The sequence below is a fragment of the Podarcis filfolensis genome (assembly GCF_964270895.1).
Source record: "Podarcis filfolensis genome assembly, chromosome: 6".
Taxonomy (NCBI): Eukaryota; Metazoa; Chordata; class Lepidosauria; order Squamata; family Lacertidae; genus Podarcis; species Podarcis filfolensis.
Window position 1 is genome coordinate 36375005 of NC_139609.1, and position 27185 is coordinate 36402189.

Below are 27185 nucleotides of genomic sequence, written 5' to 3' on the forward strand. Positions count from 1 at the left end.
CTTAGTCCGATTTGGGACTTTAAATGGGACATGAATAATCTTACTCAGCACAATTTGGGGATTCCCCTACCCTTGGCTCTCTGAAATGACTGCTCTTTTTTGTCTTCTTGTGGATGCCTGTTTGTACTGGTGTGCCTCCATGGCACTAGAAAGGTTTAATCTGCTTTGCCATGTATCATGCTGTAAGGAGTCGTGCTTAGCCTCCCCATTCCTTCCTATTTTGTTTTAAGTGCGAGGACTTGATCTATAGATCCTATGACTTGCAGTTTCTCTCTGTTTGTCTATATGGTTAAAGCTGTGTACTGACCAGAAAAATGACAACTAACCAATGAATTTCCATCCATGGTAGTACAGTTAGAAGACAACAGAGGACTTCTGGTGAACATACATGATGAGTCACGCAAAGCTAAGCCATATACATTGATTGTGTAAATTCGCCCTAATTCATTGACTTGAGAATGGCAGCATGTTCCATCTTGTAGACTAGTAGCAGCCACTTGAAGTCCTTGAAGGAAGCTGGTGTCTCTTAGGGATGCTTCACAAATTATCAGTCCAAAGGCAGGTCTGTAGACTTCATAGACTGGTGTTTATGGCAATAGAATTGGCTCTCTCAGACATTTTAGTTGGGTGGGTGGGTGAGCTGCTTCTCTTGAACAACCATGAAAGAAAACTAGTTCCTGATCAAGGCTGCAAAGTCATAGAAAATATCTCTGTGAATCCATTTGAGATGGACTTGGATGACCTTTTGCATTCTTTGGATAGGTTTCTTTGATGAATGGAAATGTTCTTCAGTTTAGGTTGTACAAATTTTAGCCTACATCCCTTTGACAACATTGGGGGCCATTTTAAAGTGCACACCCCTCTGCCTTTCACTCCATAGCTTGGCATGTGTTGTTCTTTATATATGATGACACCCATTTTCTTGAAATCTCCAGGAAACTGTAGCAAACTTTTTTCCCCTTTTCTTTTCTTTTTGCTATGCAGGTAGAAGGTTTTGTTTTTTTAAAAAAGAACTGCCTTGGAAAAAAGCAAATAAGCGTGTCATTTCCTAAATTTGTCACTATTTTGTTTCATTTTCCCTTCCCCATTGTCTTCTCCCTCTATGACTGGTTGCCGAGAAGTTTACTTTGAAGGATAGATGGCTCACCAAGCTTTCTTTCCCTGTCATTTGCCAAATGTTTGTAGATGCTGAAAAGCCCAGCATTGCCAGATTCTAAAGTGATGAAACCATCTTTCAGTTCTATTTCAAATCACTGCTTAAATCCAAAGTTTTAAAAGTTCACGAACAATCAGGTGCAGGGGTTGCGTCATGGTTTTACCTTCAAAATACTTGTTAATGCTCAGATATATAGAGAAGGATACCTATGTTTTGATAATTTTTGAAGCATACTCATTTCTGTTTTTGAAATGTTAAGTTGCTTACATTGACCATGCTAAGCTCTGCCAGATGGTGGAGTTAAAGCACATCTGTTTCTATGGCACATGACGGATTGATGACAGCAGCACTATATTCAACTGTCTTTGACTTTTTCATCCAGGTACATTAGGTTCCTAATTTTTGCAGCTGAATTTAGCATAATCATCTGGTGTGAAATTAGCACCTTCAGGATAAACATCACCCTTCAAACCCTTATTTTTGTCCTTTGGTCTCAGTTTGTCCCCTGTCTTTTTCTTTTCTTTCTTTTTCCTTTTTTTGACAGCTAACAATACTATGGGGCAGCTTTTGAAAGCTGTAATACACAACAGGGATAGCCAATGTGGTGCCATCTCGATCATGAGTCCCTGCCAGCATGTCCAATGGCAAGGGATAATGGGAGCTGCAGTTTAGCAACATCTGGTAGGTACCATCATGGCAACCTCTGATATAAAGAATATTTAGAGGAGATTATACAGCTACACCAAAAATGGGCAAACTCTGCCTTGGTCAGATTTTAAAACACATTAGACTGACAGAGGCCAGGAGCTAGCACACTTATCCCTGCTGCTTTCCTCACATATTTATACTTCCCAAGATCTGCAATGCTTGAATACTGCCACAAGATGGCCTCAGGAGTGTGGCAGTGGTGCCACAGCACTGCCCTTCCAACAGTGGCATTGCTCCCATTCATCAGGATGGTGAGGGGGCAAGGTCAAGCTGAGTAGGCAAACCAGTGGAGCCAGTCTAGGGCTCCTGGAAGTTTGTCCATGCTGCCCAAACCCCACTGCTGCCTCGCTCTCCTACAGTGTCCAGGAAGTAGCAGTGACGACACCACTGGAAGAGCAGTGGAGCAGCCTCACACCGGCCACTCCTAAATGGCTTGAAAGTAGGCTCCACATAGTATTCTTAGACTGAAACATATAAAACTCTTAAGATATATATATATATATATATATATATATATATATATATCCTGAATAACAAAAGTTTCTTCCCTTCCATAAGCTTCCTCCCATGCGATTCTGCTCACCACTTCACAGGTAAACCAATCCCCTCAGATAACAATTCATTTTGTCAACAGAAGAGAATTATTTCTGTTCTTCCCTCCACCCTCATGATGGCCTAGTTTACTGTTCAGCAGTAATGAAGGTTGGTTCTTCCTCTCTCTTTTCTTCCTTCTCCTCTTGAGGGCCATCCATGTCTTGATTGGTTGCCAATAAATTATCTCCCCCGTGGTTCCATGTAAACTGATTATCTTAAGCAATATTGTATGTGTAATCTTCAGATACAACACAGGAGGGATGGCTATCAAGTTGTTTTTCCATTTTAATGTTTAAAAAATCCCAAAGTTTAGTTCTGTTTCAAACTTATTTGAGTGGAGAAGGTCCCTCACTAGTTTCAGACATTAGCTGTTGGGTGATAATATAGCCAAGAAATATGCTCAGCTCTTAGTGTTGCCTGCTCGGTAAGGGATTAACTGCTACAAGACAGAAATAGAGTACTCTTTTTCATGTAAAGTAAAAAGGTCATGAGAATCTACTCATGTACCAAAGAAGATTTGTAGTCTGAGTTGCACTTCCATAAATGGAAGAGACTCCAATCCAGCAAAAGCTTCCATTGGCAGTAGAATTGGGCATGGTGTGATTTTTGCCAATTCTGCCTTCCTCCTGTGCTATTTTCCACCCTTGCAGAGCATCCCCTAGCTGTCCAGAGCAGGTTTTTGTGCGGTACAGGTGGCTGAAAGCTGATGGAATAAGTGAAACCATTTTGTACCCCTTCTTTCAGTAGGAGCATCCCATGGGAACTTAAGATCCAAGCTTACATCTTTACACTGGAAAATAGCTTTTTACCCATCAAAATACTATTAAGTGGAAATAGACAAATTTCTAATCAATTACTAACTTCTGTTAAATCAGAGTGTGGTGTGGCCTCATATATTTTTCTGATACTGAGGAATGTTCCTTGCTACTGTTAGTGTCTGTGTGAAATCATTATTGTGTGCTCCCCACAATCAGGACCAACAGGATTTAGCTATCTCTTTGATTTTGTGCTAGGCCACATCCCATAGAGCCAATTTTTATGACTACCACCACCAACTCTCTCTCAAAGTTCAAACTGTGCCAACAGGTCTAGATGTCCCCTGGGCTAGAGGAAGGCTAAGTGAAAGAAATTAGGAGCAGGTTAAATCAAAATATGTTGGGTGGTATTCATTTGAATTTTATTCAGAGTAGTCCTGCTGAAGTTAAAGAAAATGCCTAAATCATGTTCATTGATTTCAACAAGTCTACTCTGGGTAAAACATAGTTGAATACCACCTGTTAAGTCTATTAAAAAAAACAACAACTTCGAAATGCATGTGTGCATACATGTGGGGTGGGTGGGGGTGTACAATAAAATGTTAAATAGCAGTCAGGTTACTTTCATGAAGAGTCAAGTCATGGAACTGGACTAGGGTACAAACTGTGGAAATGAGCATGAGACAAAAGTAAAATGAAGTTGTTTTTGCCAGGTGGTTATGGGACGCATAACACACTCAGGCATGAATAATTAAACAAATATTCAAAATGGCATATTTAGAGAGGATTTACAACTTTTCTGCATTCATCAAAACCAATTAAAAGTTACAATCGCACACATTGCTATATTTTTTTTGTGGACATGGGGAAAAAAATCTAGAATACTTCTAAAATGCAATTCAATTTCACTTCATGTATTGTGTTCATTAATTCATTTATGAAGCCTGTGCAGTTAATTCACTTTATCCTTTAAAGACTTATAACTTTAAAATTTTAATTACATTTCACTTCATATACCACATTCATTAACTTATTCATTTAAAAAGCATTTGTAATTTATTGACTTTATGATTTGTACAGTTACCAAAGGAAAAGTTAGTCTAATTTGTCTTCCTGGAATAACAGCCACAGTCGCCACAGAGAATGAAAGGTTATTTTTTAAAAAAAAATCTCCATGACCCCCTTTCTATTTATCTCAACATTTTAACTGCCTTATCACAATCCACCACTGCTGTAGCCCTCATCAACTCCACAAAGGTATCTTTCTTCACAAGATAATGCCATTGACCCCTGTAAATGTTCTTGATACCACCATCTGAAATCCATTGCTTAAAGCCATGCAGAGTTGTGCCACAGGAGAAGACTGTTGTTTCCAAGAGGAAGAATTCAATGGATTATTTTAAATGTCTCTTATTCCCTAGAGTTTTAGAATTTTGGCTATGTACCATTCTGTTAAGTGGTGAGATACTGTATCAATTCCAAAGCATTCTGCATTTGGCGTCCATCCTAGATTTATCACCCATCATTATTAATGCATTCTGTATTTTATAAAACAATTGTATCATGGAATGGAAACTGCCAATGTTTAAAACAATTACCATTCAAATTATAGCTACATGAGATTTTAGCATATGGTAAACGCTGTTAACTGCCACCCAAATAACCTTGCTAAGCTAAATTTTCACATAACCAGAACTTTGAATGTTTACAAAAGAACGAATAGTAAGTGAAAAATATATTAAAAGTTTGTATTTTGTAAATGGACTGGCTACAATCCAGCAAGTAAGGATAGCTGGGGATTTTCCATGGTTTCCTGTGGAGTAGCTTGCACGCATGAGCCTACAGCTGCAGGCACCATTCTCTAGATTGCAGTCATAGCTATAAGTGATCCAAAATGTGTGATTCTGTTTCAAAGGAATGCTTGAGCTTTAGAAGACCCTAAAGTTCCTGCAATGATCATCAAACATAGATGAGGCACATAAAACAGGCCTTTGACAAGCCCTAAGCCATTTCATACATGCTAACATCAAATACTCATGGCAGAAGTATTGCTTCACAAGCGAAACAATGGGAACTAGTTGTCATTGTATGCCTGCTGAAACAAAGACCAGAGGTTATTATTTTGTCCATTGTAAAGAATCAGGTATTGAGATCAAGGATACTGGTGGGAAGAGAGCCACGATGGCAGTCTGAGGCATTATAGGTTTGTAAGCACACAAGGAGGCAGCACTTATAGCTGCAGGTTGGGGGAGCGTTCACGTGTGTCCACAGGGATGGGTGGGTACACTTGGGTGAACATTTTGCTGCAGGGTGATAGTGTACATGCTCAGCCCTCGTACACCAAGGTCCACTTAGCAAGGGCATCCAATCCTAGGCTAGGAAGCCACTGAGTGCTGTGGCTGACATGCCTGGTAGATGATAAGTGGGATGAAAATAAATTGACCTGCCCTTACTTATGAATTGGCTCTTGATTTGCAGATCTAATTTTGTTATATTTCCATATGTATATATAACAATTCCACCAATGTGCTGGCTCTCCAGTCTTCTTCAGGGTGTAGGGGCAAAGGCTACTGTTGGGAGGAGCACCACACTGATGATCATTTACTGGCTGAGACTGGCTGTCCTGTGGGGGTGTTACCTATAATGAGAGTGCTAATTTTTCTGGTGCATCAGAGATCGCAAGGAGCCAATAGTGTAGCCCCATAGAACTGCTAGCTCTTCCTTGAGTCTTTGGGCTAAACAACTCAGCTGCAGGTTGAGTTGCTCATAGACTGCTTTTCCTTGCTTGGCTCCCTGATGAATTGCCTGTCAGCTTCAAGACCACCAGCCCTGACACCCATGAGTATTCCGATGGTGACAACTCTAGAATAATTCTGGAAAGAAATATTTTTCCTGCACATATGCTATTTCAGCAGCTTCCTAGATCGGCATATCCTCCATTAATCTTATCCTGCAAGCTGAACAAACTAGGCTGGAAAGAGAGAAAGATAGACAGATACGCTTTCCATGAACATTTTTCGCACCATCAGAATGTAGTTGGCAATTTTGCAGTGATTGCTTTGAAAGGTGGAAAGTGTTTGTCTGTTCAGCATGCACTGCCCTCACTGACAATCGGATTTGGTTTTCCTCCATCACATGTGGCATTGTGACATCACCCCATTCACTACATGGTCCCTGATTAGTTAGAATTGCCCATATGACTAATCAAGGAAGAATTTTCAGGATTAGAATCATAGTATCTTAGAACTGGAAGAGCTGGAAGGGACCCCAAGGCTCTTCTAGTATAACCCCAAGCAATGCATAAATCCCAACTAGAACATAGATGACAGCTGGCCATCCAACCTCTGCTTAAAAACCTCTAAGGAAGGAGAGTCCACCAATCAGCAGAAAAGGGAAACAATGATAGTAGAATAGTTAAAAATGTAATTTAGATTCTCCCCCCTTTTTATGTAAAAGACAAAACTCAGACCAAATATTGTGTTTGTTCCGCAGTTTTAAGAGGTGGCGGTGGAACAACTAGAGAAAGAGCCATCATAAAAGCATGTGTGTCGACTTCCGGAGGCGGCGCGACCGGTAATGGCTGCCTTCTCCGAGTAAGGAGAAGGGAGCTCCGCTGTAAACGGGTCGTCCGCTACGGCGAAGCGGAGACCCACTCAGGAAAACCACAGGTGGCAGAAGCCTGTGGTCTCGGGACCCGGCGGGCGCCAGAAGCAGCCCCCAAAACGTTGAAGGGACCCCGTAAGGGGCTCCGGATCGCGGAGGGGGTAGCGGCGCTGTGGGTCGTTGCGCAAACAGCGAAGTGAAGCCGCATTGCTGTTGCCGGTCAGCGCTGTCCTTTCTTCCTGCAACTTTTCTGAACTTTGGAAACTACAACCCGTGAGTAAATTTGGACATTGAAAACTTTCTGAAACTTTTGTCAACTTTCTGAAACTTTTTGAGAACTTTATGAAACTTTTAAAACTTTTTTAAAAAAGTTGAAATCTGGCTGAAAACGGAGTGAGGATAAGCAGGAAGCCCATCTCCCGCTATACTGAACTTTAAGCAAAGAGCAGGAGGAGTGGAGACAAAAAGTTATGCGTTAACTAAATGCTGGCACCCTGTTAAAGCAGTTTTCTGAGTGAAAGACTTTGAGCTATTGACTTTTGCTGGTTATATTCGGGGTGCACTGATATTCTTCTTCTGTGGCACCAGTGGATTATAAAATAAATAAGAATCTCTGATGCTGGAGCTGCCTGGATGAGCACCAGTTTGCAACTTTGGATACATTGAATTCAGATTTTGAAACATTCTGAGTTGGAACTGGATACTTTGAAACTGTTGCAGTCAAGGCACTGTAAGAAACACTGTTTTGCTTTAAGTTTTACTCTGCTAAAAATAATACATGTGGAGGCGATAGACATGGATTTAAATTTATAAGTTTAACTTGGATTTGATCTTTTCCCTGAAGACGTATTAAGCTCCCTCTAGAGGATTTTGGACTTACAGCAGTGACTTTGTTTTACTTTCCCTTTCCCGGCCTCTGATTGACTATTGTATCTGGGACTCTGCTTTCTCATGGGAACAACTTGGATTGACCTTGGATTACAGATAACTTTGGAATGAGTGGCGCAAGGAGAAGAGGAAGGACTAAACAAACAACTCTAACTTTATCTGCAGCCTCACAGCGTAGATCTTCTGTGCCGGCCTTGCCTTCCACTTTGCCTCCAGACATAGAGGCGGCCTCCCTAATACAGGCAGGGGAGGGTGAGACAGAGGAGCTGCACCTGGGAGATATGGCTTCAGGGACAAGTAGCTCTGTCTTGGAGAAAATTTTGGAGAAACTGGAGGCTCTGGACAAGAAGGCTGATTTGCATACAGCTAAAATTGAACAGAACACAGAAAGCTTGAATAAGCTGACTGGACAAGTTGCACAGAATGCCCAGTCTATTGGAGAATTAAAGGAGGCTGTAGGTGAAAATCGTAAACTGGCTGAAGATACTAGTCAAAGATTGGAAGAACTTGAGAAAGAAGTAAGACCACTCAGCAAACAAGTTGGAGAACATCAGATTTACTTTTTGATGACAGAACTGCGAAACAGGGAGACCAACTTGAGGATACGGTCAATACCAGAGGTGGAAGAAGATAATTTTATTGAATTTCTAACTAAGGAATTTGCCAAGTTTTGGAAGTTAGAGGAAAAAGACTTTAAAATTGTATCTGCTTTCAGGCTTGGCAGAGTCAGAAGGACAGAGAAGCCCAGAGATTGTTTGATAACACTGAGATCAAAGGAGGAAAGGGACAAGATTTTGGGCCTGCACTACGAAAAGTCACTAGACATTTTGGGCAAGAGAATTGAAATCTACAAGGACATTCCTAAGCAGTTGCTGGACCTTAGATCTAACTACACGGAATTGGCAAGACTGTTGAGAAGCAACGCAATTATCTTCAGGTGGGAGTTTCCACAAGGATTATCCTTTACCTACAGAGGGAGAAAGATCAAAATCAAAACAGTGGAAGATAGAGACAAGTTTTTGGGAGCACACGGAGAAGACCTCCACAAAGGACTTGGATTGCCAACGCCAGAACTTCCAGGGGAGCCCGCCCCCTCGGATCCTCAAGGACCGGAGAACAAGGTACCACCCCAGAAAGAATAACCAGATCTATCCAGGATGTCTCTGCAGCTTTTGAGTTGGAACATAAATGGCTGTAACAGTCCCGAAAAAAGGTCTAAAATTTTTCATATTCTAAAAAAGGAACAATTGGACATTATATGCTTACAAGAAACACATGTGATTAGGCTCCATAGAAAGGTGTTAATAAATAAAAGGCTTGGTCAAGAATTTATATCATCGGATACAGTTAAAAAGAGAGGTGTAGTGATCTATGCAAAAGAGAGCCTTTCACCAAAATTTCTCTTTAAAGATGAAAGTGGAAGAATCCTCGCAATAGAAGTACAGTATCAAGGAGAAAAAATTTTGATATTAGGAATTTATGCTCCAAATGAAGGAAAATCGGATTTTTATAAGAAGTTGCACGAGATCATGCTGGATTATCTGGATTACAACAACGTCATCATGATGGGGGACATGAACGGGGTCGTATCAACAAATATGGATAAGTCACAGAACCAGAACATTACTAAAGAGGGAAGACTACCTAAGACCTTTTTTGAAATGACTGACAATATGGACTGGGTTGACATCTGGAGAGTTAGAAACCCCCTGGGAAGAGAAGGAACATTCTTTTCTGAAGCTCAACTGACTTGGACACGAATCGACCAAATATGGATAACTAGAAGTCTGGCACCTAAGGTGAGGAAGGTGGAAATCTGCCCCAAAACATGCTCCGACCATAACGCCTTGAGAATGGATATGACATTGATCCCAATCGGCTCCTTTAGATGGAAGATGAATGATGGCCTGTTTAGAGATCAAAGAATTGTAAAGAAGGCCCAAAAAACCTTAAAGGACTATTTTGAGATTAATTTGAACACTACGGTGGAAAAAAGAACTATCTGGGATGCAAGTAAAGCTGTGATGAGAGGGTTCTTGATTCAACAGAATTCCTTAAAGAAAAGACTGCAAAATGAAAAGAAAGATAAAATTCTGGAAAGTATCAAAGAGTTGGAGAAGAAGTTAAGATCTAACCCGAAGTCCCAACCGATTCTGAGAGAAATTAAACTTTATCAGGCGCAATATTCCAAGCTGATAAATCAGGAAATAGAATGGAAGATTAAAATAATGAAACAAAAAACTTTTGAATCGGCAAATAAATGTGGGAAACTGCTAGCTTGGCAGTTGAAAAGGAGACAAAGATTAAACACAGTAACAAACTTAGAGGTTGAAGGAAGGAACATTCAGAACCCGGGAGAGATTAGAAAGTGCTTCCAGAGGTATTTTAAAAAGTTATATACTCAAGGGCCACAAGATGAAATAGAGATTACACAATTTTTGGAGAGAAATGGATTAGCAAAGCTGTCAGAAGAAAATAGAACAATTTTAAATGGCAAAATAACACGACAAGAGATTGAACAGGCCATCCTGAGTCTGAAACAGGGCAAATCACCAGGGCCAGATGGACTGACCTCTAACTACTACAAGACATTGAAGGATTATTTGATACAACCCTTGTTGGAGGTCAGTAATGAAATAATGGAGGGGAAGAAGGCGCCTGAATCGTGGAAAGAAGCATTTATCACATTGATTCCAAAGTCAGAAACTGAAAAGACACAACTCAAGAATTACCGTCCCATCTCCCTTTTAAATGTGGATTACAAAATATTTGCAGATGTTTTGGCACGAAGATTTAAGAAAGTTTTAAGTGAGATAATCCATAAAGACCAGGCAGGCTTTCTCCCGGGCAGACATATGTTTACTAACACAAGGAACATCATAGACATATTGGAACTTTTACAAACAAACATAAACACTAAAGCAGTTTTAATTTTTATAGACGCGGAGAAAGCCTTTGACAACATTTCTTGGAAATTTATGAAGGGGAATTTAAAAGAAATGGGAGTGGGACGGGGGTTTGAGAACGGGATTGAGGCAATATACTCAGAACAAAAGGCTAAACTGATAGTTAACAATGTGGTTACAGAAGAGTTTAAAATTGAAAAAGGTACACGACAAGGCTGCCCGATTTCCCCATTACTGTTTATTTCGGTTCTGGAAGTGCTCCTGAATATGATTAGGGGGGACCGGTTGGTGGAAGGGATTCAGGTCGGAGCGAAACAATATAAACTTAAAGCTTTTGCAGATGACCTAGTTCTGACATTACAGGAGCCGGAGTCTAGTTTGAAAAGAGTACTACAACTGATTCAAAACTTTGGTCGAGTGGCAGGATTTAAGTTAAATAAGCAAAAAACTAAAGTTTTGGGGAAAAACGTGACAGATATTGAGTTGGAACAGCTTCAGAAAGAGACAGAACTAAATGTGGTTAAAAAAGTTAAATACCTAGGGGTAAATATAACAGCAAAAAATCTGAGTTTATTTAAAGATAATTATGAAAAATGTTGGTCAGAGATTAAGAGAGACTTGGATAGTTGGTCAAGACTAAAACTTTCTTTGTTAGGCCGAATAGCTGCCATCAAGATGAATGTATTGCCAAAAATGTTATTTTTGTTTCAGACACTGCAGATTGTAGACAAGACAGAGTGCTTCCGGAAGTGGCAGAAAGATATTTCTAAATTTGTCTGGCAGGGCAAAAAGCCCAGAATCAAATTTAAAATATTAACAGATGCGAAAGAAAGAGGGGGCTTTGCCCTGCCAGATTTAAAGTTGTATTATGAAGCTGCAGCTTTCTGCTGGTTAAAAGATTGGTTACTTCTTGAAGATACGGATGTTTTGGATTTGGAAGGTTTTAATAATGCGTTTGGATGGCATGCATATTTATGGTATGATAAAGCTAAGATAAATAAGGCCTTCAAGAACCATATTGTCAGAAAATCAGTCTTTAATGTCTGGACAAAATATAAAGACTTACTGGAGAATAAAACTCCGAGGTGGCTGTCACCCCTGGAGGCTAAGGCTCGGAAAAGAGCCAATATGGAGGCCAACTGGCCAAAATATTGGGAGATAATAGAAAAGGATGGTGACAACTGGAAATTGCAGAGTTTAGAAAAGATGAGAGACAAAGTGCGAGACTGGTTACACTATGCTCAGATTAAAGAAGTGTTTAAAAATGACAAAAAGCTAGGATTCCAAGTGGAAAAGTCAAAGTTAGAAACTGAACTGTTAGAACCTAAGACTAAGGTACTTTCAAGAATGTATAACTTGCTGCTGAAATGGAACACACATGACGAAATGGTAAAATCAACAATGATAAAATGGGCGCAGGATATTGGGTATAATATTATGTTTGAAGATTGGGAAAGGTTGTGGACCTCTGGGCTGAACTTCACTGCATGTAATGCGTTGAAGGAAAATGTGATGAAAATGATGTATAGATGGTACATGACCCCTGTTAAACTGGCTAAAATATACCATTCGTCTGATAGCAAATGTTGGAAATGTAAGGAAAATGAAGGAACATTTTTTCACCTCTGGTGGACCTGCCCTAGAGTGAAGGCCTTTTGGGAGAAGATATATAATGAATTAAAAAAGGTGTTTAAATACACCTTCACTAAGAAATCAGAGGCCTTTCTCCTGGGTATTGTCGGCCAGAGTGTGTTAAAAGAGGACAGAACATTCTTTTTGTACGCAACAACAGCAGCAAGAATATTAATTGCCAAGAATTGGAAAACTCAGGAGCTACCCACTGTGGAAGAATGGCAGATGCAACTGATGGACTATATGCAATTAGCCGAGATGACCGGCAGAATTCGAGACCAGGGAGAAGAAAGGATGGAAGAAGACTGGAGGAAATTTAAGATTTATTTACAAAAATATTGTAATTTGGCTGAGTGCTGAATTGGATGCCAGTGCAGACAATTGTCTACCATTAAATTAGATTTAAGGTTGAATTATATGTCAAACCAAATTAAGATTACTAATTAAGATGAATTAAATGATAATTTGTTTGAAACTAATTTAATAATGATGTAAGTGTATGCGGGAGGTGTGGGGGAGTCCCATGTAACAATTGAGAGATGTTAAATGGACAATGATAAGTGCTTATCTAATATATGCTCTATTTGAAAACTTTAATAAATATATTATAAAAAAAAAAAACATAAAAGCATGTGTGTCGTTCTGATTTTTTAACAACAACAACAACAACAAAAACAACCTTTACAGTAAAATAGCAGCTTAAATGTAAAGTCATTTAAATGCAATGTCTCTCCTTTTTGAAGGAAAAAAACCCCTCTTGTTTTATTTTCTGATGGTGCTGGGTTGTTGTTTTTGGTTTGTGTCATGTAATAGACCAAAATAGAAAGGAATGAAGTGCTAGAAGCCCAAGGACAGAATATAATACAATTGCTGGCATCAGTTTGATCAGTACTAACTGGAAATTAAAATTAGAAACTTTATCCAGGAAGAAAGGGAGACAATAATCACAAATAATGATAACACATATTGCCATATTTCTGCAGTAACATGTGGTCCTTGTACTTCTGAGATGTCCTGGTCCTGCAAAAACTCTCAAATGAAGCATGTGTTTATTTTGGCCAGCATTGGTAGATCATATATTTTATAATAGCCACTCTTTTTCTTTCTAAAATAGCACTTTAAATGTGTAAATTGTTTTACAGTCTGTCTTACCTCAATTGTTCACCTCCTCCTCCTATGCAAATTTATGCCCAATTGAGCACATGTCCAGCTCTACAATTCCATGATTCTATTATTCTATGTGTTCCATAACTGTGATCTCCCTACTGCTATATAGTGCCAATTTCCTTAGGAAGAGGGAACCCAGAAAAGATAGTGGCCCACCAGAACTGTAGAAGTGGACCATTTCTGATTCCCTATATAGAGCCTTTCTAGTGCCATGTTTACTCAGAAACCATTCTTTGATACTGTATAACCTAGGTTATAACTACTACAAGGCAAAAGGTTGCTGTTTTTGGAAATGCAACAAATAGTTTGTGCCATCTTCTTTTAATTCCACTATTCCATGATCAATTAAATGAATTACAAAATGCAATCTAAGTATAACAGTAAAAATGTTCCCTATTGCAGGTTATTTGGTTTATTTGGCTTGGACAACTGTTTTATTGCAATACTTATGCTGAAGGAGCCCTTTCTCCCTCTCCCCATATTTATGCAAAGCTCACTTAGTCTTGTCTGCATTGTGTAGCTTCAGGCTTGTTTACTATGCCTATTATTATTTTCTTTTCCTTTATACCACTGAGAATATCTCTTTCACTTGGGGAATAGTTTGCTGGGACATGTATTTATGTTTTTAAAGGAATTGGGAAGCTATCCATCTCACATCCTACATTTAAAAGAAAGACATTAAAAAGGCGTACCTTTCTTTTTATGATTGGTAGATAAAAACAAACCTTATTTTATTTGCTTTTACTAATAATGCTATCACTTTGTTACATATCACATGTGGGGAAATAGTCACTAGAAGAAAATCCATGCCTCAGCCTCATTTACAGAACATGAGACATGGTTATAATAAGAAATAAATGAAGAATAATTGACTAAACATTTGACTTCATGCTGAGATATTTGTTCTAAAGTGGAAACTCACTCTTGTTAGATACATCAGGGTAAAGCATAGCCTTTTCTTGACATTAGGACACCCATTAAAAGAAAGGGTGATTGACAGAATCTGATTTTAAAAGCTTCCTGATTATCCCATCTTGCGAGAGGGAGGTTAGGGCAGATTGATTTGGCTGACGTAGCAGCATGCCATCATCACGTAACTTACATGATCCCTGATTGGCTAGGTTTATCTCAGGGAGAAGCCTAAGTTTTTTGGAGGGAGTGGTGGATCTTTTTTGGAGGGAGTGATGGATCAGAAAAGAAACAGATCAAGTGACAAAGGTGTGAGCAAAGGGTGTTATGAAAGTCTCCTCCATAACTTATCCTTTGCCTCCGCCACATGTTTTTTTGATCAAAAGTAGGTGTGGCCCTAATTTCCATAGAAATAATGATGCTGTATTAGTGTATAAAAGTATAGGCCAGGATCCCAAGAACTGTGAGATGTGTTCTGTACTCATCAAGGGAGCTTTAGACTTGTTTCCCCCTCAAATAGCACTGCCACTTGCAGGAGTTGCAAGGTGCTATTCCAACCGTCTTTGGGACTCCACTCTGGATTTCCATAGGCTTTACTCCTTAGCCTTTTCTTCTTCCAAAGATACCCTGCAAGGCAGAGTTTCCCTTCTCCTAGAGGAGCTACCTTCCCAGGTTTATGAGCCCCATCTGCTCCTCACTTCCCTCTGCACCACATGCAGAAATTGAAATAAGTTGGGCACTATTTGTATATAGCAGGCTTTTAGCTGTTGCTGTGGAGAACTAGAACCAATGGAGAAAACTGAATTTCAATTGAATTTATATTACATGCCACCTTGATAATACTGCAGGTGAACCATTACTTTCCATAGGACATAAAAGCACAATATAAAATAGTCAATACATTTAAACAATATTGTTTTAAACAAGCAAAATTCCTTATCTCTCTTGCTGTGTGAGAATGCACACATGATTTAAGTGCTTTAATACTTCCTGTGTTTTTGTGTGTCTATATACATGTATTTTAATGTATGCTTTTAATAGGGTGTTTAAATGCACAAAAACTGTAGGTATGTTTATTTTTCATATTTTTGGGGTCCACTGTTACTTCAGATGTCTCTGCAGATAAGCCACCTTGAAGACTGAGAATAGAAGGTGGGATATGAATATTTTAAATAAAATAAATAACTGTCCCCTTATAATAAAGTAGCACTAGGGAAAATGATGTAATGGTTCTTACTCAAGAACATTTCATTTTAAAATATTGAGTAGATGTACCGTAATTCCATGTACAGATGGAGCAAGGCTTTTGCTTTATGGTAAATTAGGAACGGGTCATAAACAATGTATGAAATCTGAGAGGCTAGCTAGAGGACAGAGAGGAATGATTGTGAGTATTTAATTATGGGGCTACTCTGTGATGTATAGAGCTGTCCTTAGCTGTTCAGGAAAGAACCTGCCCAGCATCACTTCCTTCCTACAGCAAGTATTGGTTTAACCAAGAATAAAATTCTAAAGCTTCAGAGTAGAGGATATTGGGAAGGGAAATAGCCCAGCGGTATAGCATCTGCTTGCATGCTGAAGATCCAATCTTCAGCCTCTAGTATCTCCAAGTACGGCTCAGAGAGAACCCAGATTGAAACCCTGGAGATCTGTTGCCAATGAGTGTAGACCAGGGGTAGTCAACCTTTTTATACCTACCACCCACTAATGCATCTTTCTTGATGGTAAAATTTCCTTACCGCCCACCAGTGCTCAATGGAAGGAGGATTCAGCTTGTGCCGTGGAACCTCCTACCACCCATCTAGAATACTGAAATGCCCACAAGTGGGTGGTAGGGACCAGATTGACAACCCCTGGTGTAGACAATACTGACCTAGATGGGCCACTTGTCTGATTCAGTATAAGAGAGCTTCCTAAGTTCCTAGTACAGGAGCACATTAGTCAGGGTCCACCCAAGACATTTTGCTACCTAAGGTAAATGGCCAGCTGGGCCCCTGATTCCATGGATAGACTGTCTTACTTCAGCACTAGCATTTGGACAGCACCCTCCACTGCGACAGAGAGCTGCAAGCTAGCATACAGAAGAAGCAGAGAAGGTGTGGCACATACTCTTTCCTCTGAGAGAGGGCAATGTCTGGGGCAGGGAGACACTGAGGACGAACAGCCAGGGGACTTTCTGTTGCACCCTAGCATCTGCTTCCTGAGTCAGCTTCTTCACTTAGCCTAATGCTAGGGTCAGGCCTGCCTGGTATAAGTGCACATCTGAAGGGTGTTAGGGTTTAGTGTCTAGACCTCTTTTCAGGACTCGGGTGCTGCCCTCAGGGTTTTCCATAGCATGAAGTATGACTTTAATTAAACCCGAGTCCAGCTTCTCTTCTTTTGGAAATTAAGCACCAAAATATCCTGCATGTGTGCTCTGTAGGACAGCCACCATAACCTTCTAAATTGGAATAAAGAAATCTCTGTAAAGTCAGTTCACTGGATTGTGACCAGACTCCAGATGAATCGTTATCCTCACTGCACTCTGTGTTTTCCGCCCTGAGGAACAAATATCTCTGTTTCGTTTCTGAATGTAGCGGAACATACTACTGTTTAACTGCCTATTCAGTGACTCATTTTTGTGTAGCTCTGCCAACCATTAAAATGTTATGGTGTTGCTTCACTTCAGGGATGCTCATCAGAGATTCATAATTTCATTAAAGAAATGTAAAAAGTAGCTAAGCTCTTGCGGTGGGGTGCGGAGTAAAGGCAGCGTCATCATAACAATATGCACATTTCAAAACAGTGGCTCAGAAGTGTTTTCGCTTTGCATTGTTACACATGGCAAAAGTCTCTCTTCTGAAATAAACATCCTTTTCTGATGTTCCACTATAGAAAAGAACACGACGACAGTTCTCAGACTGACATGCCATGTGATTAAAGACATATTGTGTGGCAGGGGCGGGGATGGAATGAATCAATTTTGGGGGTTACTCGTTTTATGTTTCTTGACAAATACTGTGTAGGTCCAGAGAAGTACAAGAGCAACTTTGCTAATGCAACAGAGCCCTCTTTCCCCCAGTACCTTGGAAAATGTACTCCTGAAGGTCAGTAGACTTGCTGGAATGACACATAGTTCTGTGGTGGGAGAGAGAATCAACAAAAGGTAGAAGTGGCTGCTATTCATAATTAGGCTTTACTTTGGATCCATTTGTGCTAGCACAGTCATAAGACTCTTAATCTCAGAGACATAGGTTCAAGCCCCCTGCTGGGCAAAAGATTCCTATATTGCAGGGGCTGGACTAGATGACCCCCGTGATCCCTTCCAACCCTACAGTTCTATGATTCTATGAAGTGTGATTTTTAGATACAGCCCAAAATATATTTTAGAGAAGTATCAGCTGCAATAGTAATATATGCGAAGTAGTGGAGACAAGGAAGGTTTTTCTGATGGCTGACTTCATATGTTACTTATTAGTAAAGTTATCAAGTTCTTCTGCAGTAATAATAAAAAAGGAGAAACCAGACCCTTTTCTTGAAAACTGGGTATATATGAAAATGCAATAGCAAGCAACAATCAAAATCAACAGTAAATAAAAGAACAATATATCCAATTGTCTAATTACATTTAAATTAAGTTTGGAGAAACCCATGTATATATTTAATAATTCCCTCAATTCAACAGAAACTTATTATGATAGACCTTATGCTATTTAAATGGATGGATACACATCTTTTCTAGAGGTATATGGTTCTCACCTCAAAATAGGAGGATAATTTTATACAAATGGTTAGTGGAAAATCCTATTTCCAGCTGTAGAATGCCCAGTTAAATGTGCAAATATATGCTTACGGTTGAGCAAACAAGGTGAAATCTGTCTAGAAATCCTTTAATCAACTAAATGTCTACAGCTTCCATTTATTATCTTTTCCAGTCACTTGAAACCTAATTGATTTACTGAAATTATTGCATATATATATATATATATTGCAGGGAGGCTTCTTGTCTTAGCAGGAAAATAGTGAGGCCGTCATACACTATGATTGTACCTGAGTTGAAGATGTTGGGTGCTATGGCAACTAAGTTGGTTCTAGCGAATCACTTCTCTTCTTGAGAAAAACATGCTGGATTTTTCAGTCTTCATAAAGTGTGGCTGGCTGATCATTTGTTGATGTGAAATGGTTCCTTCTTCTCTTTTCTCCCTAACAGCAATTCTGTTTTATGTGCAGAGCAAAATAAGGGGAAGGGGAGTTAATTCTGAAGTTGCATTAAGGAAACTTGCTGTATTGAACCATTTCCTGCAAATCCATCATTTTCTGTTCATTGAGATCTAAGAGGTAGCTGTGCTTACCATGGATTTTAAACAATGCAATGCACAGTGTTTGGATTAGAGGCGGACAGATTGATTTTTTTTTTCCTAGTTCAAAGGCAAATTATTCCAGATCACTATGAACTCTTGGGTTAGTTTACATGTTAGCTAGAAATGGATGGATCAGTCTATTTCCAGTTCAGCGACTTTCACATGTGTTCATTCATAAATCCCTTTCATCCTGCCTGTTTCTGCATATTTTTAAAAAAAGCTCTGCACAAAAATAAAATATTTAAATATGTATCTTATGTTAATATATGCACTTTAAAATGTATTTTATTCTAAAACACACAGTATTTTATTTTATTCTAAAATACTCAATTTTAGTGTGTTTTGGTACATTTTTGGAAGGGGAAAAAGGTGGTGGTGGTGGTATTGCAAAATCCAGAGATTCTGAAGTGTAATTAAGTCCTGGAAAGGCAGATCAGGTCAAGCAACGCTGGAATTCCCAGAAATCAAATTCCTCAAGCTTTCCTAGCTTAGAGTTTTAAAGTTGTAGTTCTTTTCCAGACACTGAGGGCCAAACTAAACATGACAATAATTAAACAACTGGCAGTTGCATAGAGGATCAAGTTCAGTGGTGGAGCACATTTTTCGGCATGCAAAATGCAACACATTAAATCCCTGACCTGAACACCAGGATACTGGCCATTGCTAGTCCTTGTCAACAGTGCAATACTGAAGTAGATGGACCAATAGTCTATGTTCCTATGACTATTTTTTGCTTACTAAATATCAACTGTGAGTGGAGTGGGGAATCTGGATCAGGACTTCGGTGGAGGAGTAGCGAGGGACTTAACCCTTTGTTTGCACTGTGTCCTAATTCAGTGACCTCCCACCCCACCCCATGGCTGCTATTTATATCTGGCAGAAAGCTCCCACTGGCACCTTTGGGGAAGCTTTGCCATGGGGCAAACAGCAGCTGTATGGGGCAGGTGATCTGGATTGGGACTGTGATGGGGCAAAGGATTAAACCCCACACCACCCTCACAGCTATTTTGTTTCAAATACCCACACATATGCACACAAACACACACGCTGCATACAAAGCTGTCGCTCACTAAACAAGACAACTCACAGAGTTTTGTTTTTTTCTCTTCATGCTTCTCTGGTTGGTTACTTTTATAATGTAATCACTTAGTGTGTGTGTGTGTGTGTGTGTGTGTGTGTGTGTGTGTGTGTTGAATTGAATATTTGTGGGAGATCTGTCGTCTACTTGTTTTGCTCTTTGGTTTTCTGTAACCCTATGTATAGGTATGCATGCTCAGAAGGTTTTCGTTGTTGTTGTTACTTTGTTTTTCTTCGATACATAAAGTTTTAACAAACTATTCCTAAAAAAAATTACAGAAATCTGAAATAAGGCTCCATACATGGAACAATTGTGATCTTCCCAATCACCACAACTCAGAAATAGTACATAGTGAGAACACCCACCCAAATCCCAGCCAATTTCTTTTATATAAGTTTTTGTCCTTGTGAAATGTGTTGTTGCAGTCTTAGCAGTTTCAGCCATCCCATCCTGAGTGATTATTGGTACACCTACTGATTTTGGTCCAGCATTTTTCACGAGAGAGAAAAAAGAGAGAGCCTCTGCATCTTGTTCATGGCTCACTGGCAATAAACATCCCAGACATGCTGAGACCACTAATATTTCCTGAGCTCTTATATTATTTTGTGCTCCTTCCTTCCGTGATGAGCTGGAGTATTCATCAGAACCTGCTGTGCAAAGATTGATATTCACTGAGATGCCCAAGATCACCTGGAGGGGAGTTTATGAAATAATAATAAAAATTACTGGAGGGAAATACAGCCTCTTTATATCATGTATTTTTCTTGTTCACCTTGGTTTTCAGCTTCCGTACTAACTATACAAATAGGCACCCTTCACAGCAGCCCACTGCTATAAAACATGCTATGGCTTGGGTGAGTCAAAGTGATATCCCATGGATTTCCACATAGCCTGCGTGGGAATGATGGGAAGGAGATTCGAGCCTAAAGACTGTGTGCTCTAGAGTTCAGTAGCTTAGCATTATGTAACCAACCACCAAGGAAGGGTTATCTTTTTGCACGTGACCTTTTTAAAGAATTGCACAAAGTTAACTCTGCATCCCTCTTCACCCTACTGTGCTAGTAAATATAAAGTGTTGCATTTTAAGTGCCACCAACGTCTCCCCTTTTGCAGTGTGGCACTTTGTGAGTTTGTATTCATTACCTCCTGCACCACTGAAAAATATAAATAAATTTTAATAGCATTAGCAAGAGATCTTGGTATGTGGGAAAAGATTGTGGCATTATATTGAGTGGTGGTGGTACAGATTGGAACACCCCAGTAGCTTTACTATGCGCAAGATATTATGATCCAAATGTACTTTTCTGAGTGCTGGTGTGAAATAGGCCTAAGTGGAGGATCCATAAACTAATGGGCAATTGCAGGTGTCTTAACCCAAATTATTTGAATTTCAAGCATAGTCCTAAACACACCTGTTTTAGCTACCCTGGCTGTAACTGGTACATCAGAGCAGAAAATTTGGCCATAGCAATTTCTTTAAGGAAGGACTTACCTCTTTGTATTCTTTTTGAAAAATGAGTGGCTCCCATAGAATGAGGCAAAAAATTTATTATTATTATTATTATTATTATTATTATTATTATTATTATTATTTTATTATTATTTAAAAAGTGTGACCTGCATATGATTAGGGATGGGAGGATCTGTCAATTTTAGATTCTCTTTCTCATTTTCCCAGTCTTGAATTAAGTTCTCTACATTTCTGCATCAGTTTGCAACTTCTATTTTATTTTTTAGCCCTCATGAAAGTTCATCAGGCAATTTATCCTAATGTACACGTGACTATATGCAATTTTGCCAGCTATGCAAAACTTTTGCAAAGCAGTTTCCCCATGTTTAATGCATTTTAAACCATTTCCACAAATGTTTGCATTTTGCCAAGATTATACCAAGTAGATGGTGCAACATTTCACAGTTCCTAGGAACTCTTCCAGGAAATGCTGCTGGGCCAGGAGGTATGCACAAACCCCCATTCCCCACTCATCCCAAACATTTATCTGAAGTTCTTTCTCCCACAAAAGCAGTCTCTCCATTCTGTATTTCTAGCTAACATTGTTCCTTTCCTCTTCTTTTCCTCTTCTTGCTCCCCCTGCAACCCCCCCCCCATATCCTACACAGAGACTTGGTGGTATATCATTTCCTTTTTATGTCCAGGTTCAAGATTCAATCCCAGGCATCTCTAGATAGGGTTAGGACCGTCCCCTGTCCAAGACCTGCTAAGCTGAGGCCACTCAGTGTTGACCAATGATCTAATATGGCCTAAGGCAGCTTCACATTTCCTTTCTTTCTGCATGCAGGTCAAAGTCACAGATCATTATCAAGAGTGTCAGGTGGTGATGTCTGAATAGTACTCGACTTTATAAAAGCAGACAACTAAGATTTGGTTTCCTTCTCCAACTCTTTGGAAAAATCAAAGTTTGCACAGTTTCAGAGGAGGAAATATGAGGCTATTCCATTTGTCAGGTGCAGTTCCTAGGCAGTAGAATTACAAGTTTTAGTGAAAATAGGAGTGAATGGAGGGATAAGTACTGTTCACATATCTGATCCTATAGCTGTCTTGTTAGAAATGCATGTCATTGAATTCAGTGGTTCTTCAGTGTCCCCCCATCAGAGGTACTACCACTCCCCTAACACCCCATATGAGAGTGCTGTAAATAAACATGTGGTGTGGATGTGATCTAGGTTTGCTGTTGGAGAAAGTGACATTATATATAGAACAGTTCATTGCTGTTAGTGTTTAATCTCTAAGTATAATTTATCCATTGGCAAATATGCAGAATTGCAGGCTGAGCTCTGTCTGTCTCCCAGCCCGCCTCACACTCCTCATATGAAGGAGCCTTTCCTTTGCTAAAGTCGAATGAACTTGAACTTTACATTGACTGCTAATCCACTGCATTAATTGTTTCAATGTTTTAGGTGTTGTCAGAACCTCATTTCTGCAACACTCTTCAGATTTATTTTTTGCTATTTTCTCCTTCAGTGCATTATGGTGCAATTATGTACTTTGGATAATTGCTGTTTGCTTACTGTCAAAATGCAGAATGTGTATGAATTTTCTTGAACTATTTCTTTGTTAATATCATAAATGAGTGCGGGTATTACCAACCCCTGCAATTTATTGAGAACCTAACACAATTAAACTAAAAGGAAGACGCTTATGGAAGCGGCAGCTTCTGAGCCCGCCTTGGTCCATAATGAATATAGTTATCCAGCATTGTCAGACATAGGGAGGAGACCCAACCTCACATAAATAGCTTATTCTCCTACAGTAGCAAATAAGCACTGGAAGCACTGGTGACATCCATAAAGCCTGATCAATGTTATTATTCATAAACAAAGCCTTTGGTTTTACATTTTGTAAAATATTTTTTTATTTTTTTATTACCATTGAGGTGATGGGAAAGGTTTGAGCCTTCCGCAGATCTGTTTCTTTTTAACTTTCTCAAACATGATCTGCTGAGCAACAAAATAGATGTTGTTCAGTCAGGTGCATGTGAGGAAGTGCTCCAAAACTGGCCACAAATCCGGCAGCTACAGCATGAAGAAATGTATACCTGTTGAAGAGCTACAATAGTACTGACAACCAACATTTGTGGATAGTCACGATGGAGAGGGGGAAAGCAGGCTCGCTCCCATTTCTCCATCTAATACATGGTGATCAGGTCTTCTCAACAGAAATGTGCATAGATTGTTTGTGAGCAAGAGCAGGGGCTATAACTTAGAGGTAGAGCACATGCTTTAATCACAGGAAGTCCCCAGTCAAGTCCCTGAGATCTCTCGCTTAAAAAGGATCAGGTATCAAATGATGGGAAAGACTTCTGCCTGGGATGCTGGACAGATTCTGCCAGCTGGAATAGACCAGGGCTTGGGAAATTTAGGCCCAGGGCCTGAATGAAGCCTTCTATGCCCCCTGGGTTTTTGCCTATCTGGAATGTGTCCTTGAACTCCAATAGTACCTTCTGCCTGTCTGAATAGATTGAGGGCATGGAGAAACTAGCCCACAGTAGAAAGGTACAATCTGCATTCTTTGCTGTACCCACTTTTGCCCTGGCATGTGGACTTCAGAAAGTTGCTTGGAAGAGAATGTTACACTCATCTCTTGGAATAGACAATACTGGGATAGTTGAAGGAATAGCCTGACCTTGTATATCTGAATAGATTGATGCAGAAAAGAGGTCAATAGACACTTTCCTTTTCCCCTTTCCATGCATTGACTCTCCCATTTTGGTTGTTTACCAAGGACTCTTATTTGCTCTAGGTGGAACTGTTCTGAGCTACCTAAATGCTTTGGGGGACTGCTGGGATTCTGATGAAGTTTTCTATTTTTAACCCCCCGGTCCTTGCAAATGCTTTACTCAAGACAGTCTGACTCTGGCACTATGGATTGCTTGTTTAAGGCAGCATTAATGGGAAGCCCAAGTAAAAGCTCACATAAAAGAGCAACATGAAGAGACACTTCACTGCATTACAGTTTTTTGCAGCCATAGCACTATTGCTTCCAGGGGCTAATTGCTTTTCATTATCCTTAGTCCTACCATTTCAGCTATGCATGTTGCGGGGCTGGGGGGAATGCACACAGACAGCCTGTACAACAGAGTTTTCTTAAAATAAATTAGGCCCGTTGTAAAAGACAAATTACCAACTCAAAACCTAACTCTAGAAAATTGGTATGGTCTAGAAAGTTATCAAAGCATATTTAAATGTATCTGCGTCCTGCACCAGAAATGTGCAAATTCCAGTTGCTTCCACAACAGCCATGCTAGCTTGGTGGAAGTACTTTATATGATCCCCTACTCCAAGCAGAATCTTGCAAAAAAGAATTCTTTCAACACATACACACAGACATCTATACACTAATATCAGTTTGAATCTTCCTATGCTTATGATTATGTGGACCAAACAGCATCACCCATGCATGACAGAGATCTGGCAGACCATTCTAACCCTGAAGTACACACAAACACAAATACATACATAGGGGGATGCCAATTAAAGAAACACTCCACCAAGCCCCCTTAATAAATCAATGGCACAGAATATTAAGAGATTGAGAAGATATTCTAGCTTTCTTTTTTTAGGCCTAATTGCCAAAGGTGGGTGATCTACATGGAAATTGCAGCTGAGAGAATTTGGAAAAGGCAGCTGCAATCTCCACTAAGATTGCCTCTCTGGTGCAGTTGTTGGGCTTTGGAGCAGCCTCCCCTCTGGCGCTGCACCCTCCTTGAGAGCATTTGCTTGGCTGGAATGTTGTCCTTCAACTCTCAGAATGCTTCATGTTTGCCTAGATGGAGGATGGAGAGGGATGTGTGAATATAGAAAGTAGCCTTGCATACAAAGGTAAAATTCACATTTGTTGTCCTGACCACTTTGGCCCCATCTGCTGCTGACATGAGGCCCCCCAAAATGTGGTCCTCAGGCTGAAACAGGTTCCACATCCCTACAAAAGAACTTATTCAAGATTCACAGGCATAACAAAGCATTCTTAATTTGGTAATGCTTTTTCTTCCTTCCTCCTGGATTATACTGGACAACTTCATATAGTTAGAATTGTATTCACTTTCTTTTCTATATTGTAGCTCCCCCACCTCCAGTAAACATGCATAGGATTGTGTGGTTAAATCATTTAGCCCATATCTTTTGGAAATCGGGCTTGATCTTTTCCTGTTCTCCAGTTCTTCATCCCTCTAGGATGATGATTGTTCTTACTTTCTCATTTGCCTCGGGTCTGATTGCCCCGGATCTGATTACTTGATAGGCTTGTTGATAGGCAAGAAGTAGCTTGCAATTTGCTCCAAGTACAAAGATATTGATATTTACAAGAATATACAGGATTTTATTTTATTTTTATCATTATTTTTAAAATCAATACTGCATTAGGAAGAGCAGCAGTGTAGGGAAAGTAATCTTATGGTTTAAAGCTAGAGAAAAGGCTCTAGAAAAAAGACAGAGAAAGCCTTTCGGTTAAACTTGTATATATATTAAGTCTGAACTTGTTTTCTAAAATAAACCTAGTCTAAATAGTGCTTTGCTGACAACATGCTAAAAGTCTGAGGGCGGGGGAGAGAATCTGTTTAGCTTTTCCAAATTAGAGCACAGCAACTCTTGCATGGCTGATGTTTAACTCTGACAAAATTCCTTGACTTTTTTTGTATTTTGTTTAATTTTTGCTGGAAATATTGAATATTAGACTTGGGAAAACATAAAGTTGTGTACTTTGGGAGAATCATCATGTCAAGCAGCTGCAGCCTGACAGTTGCAGACACGTCGGGTTTTCCGTTCTCTAATTAATAGCAGTCAAACTCTTGATGACTCCAGAGGGAAAAAAAACGTTCTGGCTAAATGGATTTTATTTCCTGTCTTAAAAGCTATCGCAAATAGAAAAACTGACACAATAATAAAAGAGTTACCAATAGGCATCAAATGCTTTTCCTAATTACTAAATTGTTTCTTCCCGCAGCAGTTAGATAATCAATGTGGAATAATTGATTAGCAATAGAAAGCTAATAGTGTCTTGGTTTTAGTCATTGATAAGCTCCACTTTAAAATGCACTTGGCATTTAACTGCTTCTCTACAGCTTCACCAAATGTTCACCAGTTTTCAAAATTCAAAGTGAAACTAATACATTAAAGGGCTAGAAAATGTTTTCCCAACTAAATATGCACCCACCCATTTCTCCTACCCACATACTGCCACCTAGGCATCAATATTGCCCTGGTTGTGGCATGTTTTTTTCTTCCCATTTTGATACCATTAACCAGTGAATGTGATAACGTATAACTACATAGTCAGTTGGATCTTGCTAAGTGCTGACATCACCGAGAATGAATGAAGCTGTTAGAATAGGGAAATGACACTGGTGTTTGGGACACCTTTCTTACCTTTCACAACTACACACCCAAACAAATCTCAAAAAGGAGAGACACCCTCTTCACTGATCAAAGTGTGACCTCCATTGTCTTTTGGAGAAGCTCCAGTTTTATTGTAATATATTTTATTTTGTTTGCTGGAGAGTAGTTTTAAAGCTGTTTCAGTAGAAAGCATGGTTATTTAATTACAGGTTTTGTATGATCAGTGCCTGTGGATTAAAGTTTAAGGTGTAATTTGCAACACTGACACTGAAAACATCAGGGTTTTAGTGGAAACCACAGTAATCCCTGTTTGCCTGGTGAAGTGAAGGACATGAGGCACGAGTTGATAATGCAGGTGAGCTGTGCACAGGTGAGCTGCTAGCAAGCTGCCGGCCAGCTCTGTGGAGCCTCCTTTTATTGACACAATATGCAAACCCAGGCAGATACATTTTGAGCTGTGACCTTTACACAGTCCCGAGATCATGGGGTGGTACAAAGCTATTTTGGCACCTGTTTCCACCGCGTCATTTTCCCCTTGCACATTGTATGACGAAGGAGACAAAGGTCTCAGAGACAAAGGTCACAGACAGGACACCGCAG

At 39.7% G+C, this 27185-nt stretch overlaps 2 protein-coding genes across 3 annotated transcripts in view; one reads left to right on the forward strand and one right to left on the reverse strand.

Moving 5' to 3' along the window:
- Positions 1-27185, reverse strand: part of LOC310765695 (uncharacterized protein) — a 557351-nt gene that overhangs the window by 178285 nt on the left and 351881 nt on the right. The gene's annotated exons all lie outside the window — the stretch shown is intronic.
- Positions 1-27185, forward strand: part of NEGR1 (neuronal growth regulator 1) — a 437028-nt gene that overhangs the window by 128011 nt on the left and 281832 nt on the right. The gene's annotated exons all lie outside the window — the stretch shown is intronic.